The following is a 6859-nucleotide window of genomic DNA, read 5'->3' as shown; positions in this document are numbered from 1 at the left end:
CTTGATCAAACCTTTCAAATTTAAAGCTTCAAGCCGAGAATTGTTCTTCCAAATCTATTCTGATTATTCTGAAAACCAAAATCGACGATTTACATAAGTCATAATACATCATACGGGGCTAGTCATATCCAAGAACTGGTGAGCGAAGTGCAAATGCTCAAAATGACCGGTCGAGTCGTTACAATAATAAAAATAAACATAATCTAAAAGTAATAAGTCATATTAAAATAAGTACGACTAATAAGTACTAAGTATTGACTAAATAATATTAAAAGTGAGTTATGCATTTTCACTATCTAAATCAATGCAAAACTAAAAAAATAAATATTTAATACTATTGTCATTTCTAGTATTGAATTGAATTTATTTTATTAGCATTAGTATTGATTTGATTTTGCTTTGGATTTATTTGAGTTAATAACTTTTATGGGCTATAAAATATATTTGACCATTCAAAAGTTCTAAGTCCAAGCTTGAAATAATATATTAAAAGAGAGAACTATTAAAGAGCTTAAATTATATTTATAAATTACATTACAATAATTATTTTTATGTATAAAATATTTTTAAGACTTGTATACATTTAATGTTGGGTTGGTTTGGTTTCGGTTTTACTTTTTTTAGTTAAAACCAAACCAATTATGATCGAATTTTTTTCCAACACCAAACCAAATCAAACCAGGTTTTTTTTTTTGGATTATCGGTTTGATACGGTTTGTCAGTTTTCTTTGTACACCCCTATCCGCAGGTTAAAGTTCGTGGATGTATAACAGAGGTAGTTCAATAGAATTGGTAACCTAAAGCAAAAACTTAATAAGAGGTATGAAGTAATTTAATAAAACTTGCTTTTATGTGTGTGGCATGTGCATCCATGTGTCACATGTGCATCTTGTGCATGTACATTCACACACGCATTATCACACATGTATTTCGTGTGGGGCATCCTATGTCAATTTGGGTATGTTGGCTTATATATTAGACTAGTGGAGAAGCCCGAGCCCAACGTCAACAATGCTATGTTGTTATCAGTAAGGAATAAGTTTGTGGCTAGAAGAGAAATAGAAGATACAGATCTGCTACAAAAATATTACTCAACAGAGAAATAGAAGACTATAGAGCTACTACAAAAATGTTACTTTTTCTAATCCTTCAATTTCCAATTCATATGTTACCCCAGCACCTTCTGATGCGTACCTGTGTAAGATGACAACAATTAGAAGTATTATTAACAAAGATGATAAACTATCATGTTAAATAAACTTTAACAACACTGAAATAAATCTAGCCATTAAATAATTAAGAGACGTAATCTTACGGATCAGTTAACCAAAGCACTTGTGAATCATGTTGATAATTTAGAAGCAAAAATGGAACAAAGCTCCTCCTAAGTTACCTATCTATTGTTCCATCCATTATCCACTACTTACTTCAACAAAAGTTATAGTCTTTCATCGATATTTCAGCGCCCCATTTTGATTCTTTTGTGGGTTTGACTTTACATAGACTGTGAGTGTCATATTTGTCTATGTGAGCTAATGAAAAATTTGGTTGTTTATAGTCCAAACTTAAAACTACAAACGTTCAGTCCCCTGATAAAGAACCTTCTCAGCCTGACTCTAAAACAGATTTTGGTATTCCCCTTTCTCTTTATTTCACTTAATTTATTGCATATTTACATTGCTCTTGTACTATGTGTTCATGGTATATGTGGGGTCTGAGGAAGAGGCTTGTAGTTGCTAGTTTTTGAGTTTTTCGCCTATTGATGCAGGGCTTTACCTGCTAGTTTTTACTATACCAGCTATCTATTTCGTATTCTGTATTTCATATCTCTTATATTGTTGTTATTTTATTATGCATTTTTATGGTACTAATATATCGTCTCCTGTTGCTTTTTTTGAGCCGAGGGTCTCCTGGAAACAGCCTCTCTACCCTTCGGGGTAGGGGTAAGGTTTGCGTACATATTACCCTCCAGACCCCACTTGTGGGATTATACTGGATCGTTGTTGTTGTTGTTAGAAGACATCTGCAGGAAATAATTCTACTATCAATAATATAAATACCTGAATGATTCTACTATTAAGCACTTGTAAAAGAACAATACCTAAGTTAAAGGAAGAAGGTGCGACATCTGGTTTTGAGTTCTATCAATGTTTAGATTAAAATTACAAAATGAACTAAAGCTTTTATCTAAACATTCAGATTGGTAGGAGTACCAAAAAATACCACTAAATTCAGAGAGGTGTGTCCATTTATTCAGCAGATTTAATCAATAGTGCATCATTTGCAGAACTCAAATTAAAAAAGCATACAAATTCAAATAAATTTGTCTTGTTAGCTACGAATTGTCAAGCCTATTGCAATAAAGTATTCAGAGAGCTTGTAAACTTTAATGTGTTATTTTTCCTTCTCTGAAGTTGTTGAGCAGCTACAAGCTGATCAAGTGATAATCAAAAGCCACCTAGTGATTTAGCTAATCGCTTTTAAAACTGCTAAAGATAAAGCTCTTAGTGTTTACATGTTTATTGTTCAGGAGAACAATCAAAACTTCTAACATCACCAACACAAATATTTTTCTCTTTGCATAAGAGGGACAGAGAGTTACATGGGGAGGGGAAAGGTCCCAGATCAGCAAATGAAGTTGCACCAAGAACTAACTAAAAACTATATCCATTAGAACTCGAGTTTATAGGAACATCTCAAGAAATGCTCATCGTCATTCCTGAATTAAAGGTGGTACTCTAATGGCCACAAATAAAGCTTTGAGTGATGTCTCAAATATTAAAATAGGAAAAACTATCACAGGAGGGCTTTTAACAACAAAAAGGGAACAAAAAGTTTAAGATGTTCTGGATAAGAACTTATTAATTTCCATCCGTTTAGAGGTATTCTTTCAGTTTTGATGTTTACTCGATGGATTTGTCTTCTGCGAGGGTTTCCTAACCTTCTCAGCTTGCAACTCCTATACCTTCTCCGAAGGCTACCATTTCCTTTTCAAGCATGTTGTGCTTGTGTCCTCTGCAGCAAAATTATCAATGGTTCAGTGTACACAGTGATTTCCCTACATCTTCAGAGACCAAGTTGTGTTTTACAATTGATCTATAAGAGCAACTTTACTAATGGGAAATCTGAGGCCTAACAACAATAAGGAATACATATTTACTAATAAAAAGCTAAATCTTTGTTAAAAATCACGTTTGCTGCATATGTTTTCGATTAAAACAGATATCTTCTGTTCTCCCACCAGTGGAGTATGCGCTATATTTTGAGTTAAATTTTTTATTTGTGTAATATTTGAGGACAACGCCTTTCATGCACTACAAACACACATAACAAAACGTATAGACTATTTTGAGTTAAATTTGTTATAGGTGTAATATTTGAAGACAAAGTCTTTCACGCGCTACAAACACACATAATAAAACATATAGACTATTTTGAGTTATTTGTTATAGGTGTAATATTTGAGGACAGTCTTTCACACGCTACAAACACACATAATAAAATAATAGACAAGTCGAATAGGGAAGATAAAACACAAAATTGTGATATGTTGAAAACTAAAAGATAAATACACTCAAAAAACAAACAAAACATAAGATACCAAAGACAAGGGCAATTTGCGGTATCATTGGACTACTTAAAAACATAAAACTATCCTCCTACATCTAAATCAATGTTAAACTCTACTGTTAGAGAATCTGAAGGAATCTCTATTTTCTCGATTAATAAATAGAATTTTCTAAAAATGAAGTATCTCCACAATGAAAAACAAAAATGCATAAAATGTGAAAAACAAATATTATAGTTTTACCTATCTATAGTAAATCTACAGTACAACGTATCTGCACAAGCGAAACACAAATTGACTTATAATAAATTTTCCCAAGAAAATAAGCATTCGGAGCAGCTACTTACAATCTTGAGTGTCAAAAAGCACAAGTCTCCTAACGGGGAATCTGAAATAAAAATTGTGGACTTACTCTTAGAAAGATGAGTCAGGCATATCATCTCTTTGGGTGTATCGTCCGTTTCAATTACTATTATTACTATTATTATTAATCACATTAGGAAACAGGAAAAACAGAGAGATTGAAACTCAAGCTGGTAAAGCAATCATACCAGGCGTATATTGGCAGTAACCACAGATCAGCCCATCCTCCCTCTCTCCTTGTTCGTCTCCCATTTCAGAATTGTATCTTTAGATAGGTTAATCTGCAGAAAAAAAATAGCGTAAATCAAGAGTCCCAATCTTCTAACGGACAATTACTGGCATGTATGTAAAAAGTTTAGAAAGTATTATGCAAAACAGAAGAAAGCGGACATTCACCAAACAAAATTTGGTTTAGCAATAGAAGAAGTGCAAAAACAAAGAAAATTATACAAATAACTAACTAAATTAGAGAGCTCGCAGCAGATTCAAATAAAGATGGATAAACTATTCGCAGAGCCCAACAGGAGAATTCACTGAGAGAAATCGAGAAGGGGGATAATAAAGAGATATATACAAGGGAATAGACGATAGAGCAGAGACGCAGATGAAAACAATGAGAAGGCTCTGCAGGTCATGGCGCTTACTCAACAATTTTTAGGCTACGTGTAACCGTACAAATGCCCATGAAAATATTTCAGAACTCAAAAAGGCAATGAAAAAACTTAAAGCCCGGTTCAACCCGTTACGATAGCATATTAGGGCGGGCTGGGACGAATTGGGCGGGGAGCGGATTTTAGACGAATAAATTTTGGATACCGGTGCACCAGAACTCGCTAAGCCCGCTACCCTGTTAATGGGTTATTAACGGGCTGCAGCCTTATTAAGCCCGGTATCCGTTATAAATTTTTTTTAATTTTGTGGACCGTTGGGCAACGGTCAGATTTTGCACAAATGGCCATTTCGGCCTCCCCCATTAAGAAAATAGTCCTCCCACTCCTAATAATTGATAAATTACAATTTTAACCTTTTAAAAATTATAAATAGCCCCTCTTCTTCATCATCTTTTCTCACAATTCACTCTCTTACTACTCTAATTTTCTCTCAATTCTCTCTTGGTATTATTGATTATTATTCTTAAATTCTCAATTGCTTATTATTTCAAGTTTTATCAAATATTTAGTTTAGCCATTACAAAATTATTATTATCAAATATCAAGTATTCAAGTGAAGTGTGGTATCAAGTACTATCAACTATCAAGTATCGGTCTATCTGTTGAAGTTTGATTTTTGATATCAAAATTAGTGCGGCATCCGAAATCTTGGTACACTCATTCCATCTCTTTCTCTTCTTTGCTGTACACTTATGTTATTATTTAGAATTATTAATTTAATTTACATAATGGATTTACTTAGAGCAGCCCAAAAAGCGTACACTAGTAGAGGTGGCAGTAAGAAAACTTCCAAATCAAGAGGTGGTGTTGGTTCTTCTAGTAGCTTTACACATATTTCTGAAAGTTCATCTGAAAATTTAAATGTAGATTATGAGCGAATTCAAGAAAATTATGGTATAGATGATGATTTAGATGATATTCAATCACCCGATAATCTTGAACACCACCAGCTACACCTGGTAATGCTAGTCAAACTCAAAATATTAGGGGTGGAACAAGTAATCCTCCCCTCCCTATTAAGAAGAATTGAAGATTAAGAAGTAAGTGTTGGAATTTTTTTGAGAGACTAGAAGAACAAAAAAATTATGTAAAATGTAGAATTTGTAATGAAGTTTATAAACATGAGCCCGGTAAGGGAGGGAGAACGGGTCAACTTCGTAGGCATATGGTAGAGCTCCACCCTCTTGATTGGGGAGTAGATGAGGAAGACGGGCAACAAAAACTTAACCCGGGTACTGGGGGGTTAATGGGTAAATACGATATTAAGAAAGATCTGGAAGAATTAGCTAAAATAATTGTTTCAGGTTATTTACCTTTTAGTTTTGCTTCTTTACCATATCTTGTTACTTATATTCAAAGAATTTATAATCCTTTGTTTAAAGGTATTCCTAGAAGTACTTGTAGAGTTGATATCTTTAGGCTTTTTGGACAATATCTTTCTTGTAGAATTTCTCTTACTTCTGATATTGGTCGTGCTGTAAATGGTAATGATTATTTGATTGTTACATTCCATTGGATAGATGATAATTTTTGTATGCAAAAACGTATTATTGCTTTTAAATATGATGAAGATCAAAGTTATACTGGTGCATTTATAAGTAATACTATCCATGAAGTTGCTATATTTTATAATCTTGCAGAAAATATTTTTTGTATGTCATTTGATAATGCTTCTAACAACAACGCTGCTATTACAATATTAAAATTACATCTACACCCACCACTTCCTGAAATATTCCATGTTAGATGTGCATGTCATATTTAAAACTTGATGTAACGACCCGGCCAATCGTTTTAACCCGATCCCCTATTAACTGCTTTCCCCATGTTGTTTATGCTATTTTAATTTGTCGGGACGTTTGGTTTTGAGTTTCGGAGAGTTTTGGGACACTTAGTCCCTAAATGAGAGTTTAAGTTTTATAATTTGGACAGTAGTTAGAACAGTGTGAAGACGATCTCGGAATGGAATTTGTTGGTTCTATCAACTCCGTTGAGTGATTTCGGGCTTAGGCGCGTGTTCGGATTGTGTTTTGGAGGTCCGTAGCTAATTTAGGCTTAAAATGCCGAAAGTTGAATTTTTGAAGTTTCTGGTTTGATAGTGAGATTTTTGATCTAAGGGTCAGAATTGAATTCCGGAAGTTGGAGTAGCTCCATAGTGTTGAATGTGACGTGTGTGCAAAAATTCAGGTCATTCGGACGAGGGTTGATAGACTTTTTAATCAAAAGCGTAAATTGAGAGTTTTTGGAGTTCTTAGGC

The 6859-nt window shown here is 33.7% G+C and overlaps 1 long non-coding RNA gene across 2 annotated transcripts; it reads right to left on the bottom strand.

The window, feature by feature from the left end:
• Window positions 1-2651: 2651 nt before the first annotated feature.
• Window positions 2652-4499, bottom strand: LOC107791139 (uncharacterized). Of its 2 annotated transcripts, XR_001649185.1 has the most exons (3): window positions 4120-4499; window positions 3916-3956; window positions 2652-3015 (listed from the first exon to the last, which is right to left on the bottom strand). It is a non-coding gene; the product is annotated as an uncharacterized LOC107791139 (long non-coding RNA). The 2 variants fall into 2 exon arrangements; XR_001649184.1 differs by lacking the exon at window positions 3916-3956.
• Window positions 4500-6859: the final 2360 nt, after the last annotated feature.

This window comes from Nicotiana tabacum, chromosome 11 (genome assembly GCF_000715075.1).
Source record: "Nicotiana tabacum cultivar K326 chromosome 11, ASM71507v2, whole genome shotgun sequence".
Lineage (NCBI taxonomy): Eukaryota > Viridiplantae > Streptophyta > Magnoliopsida > Solanales > Solanaceae > Nicotiana > Nicotiana tabacum.
The sequence above is the reverse complement of the archived record's forward strand: the minus strand, read 5'-3'. Positions and strand labels throughout refer to the sequence as shown.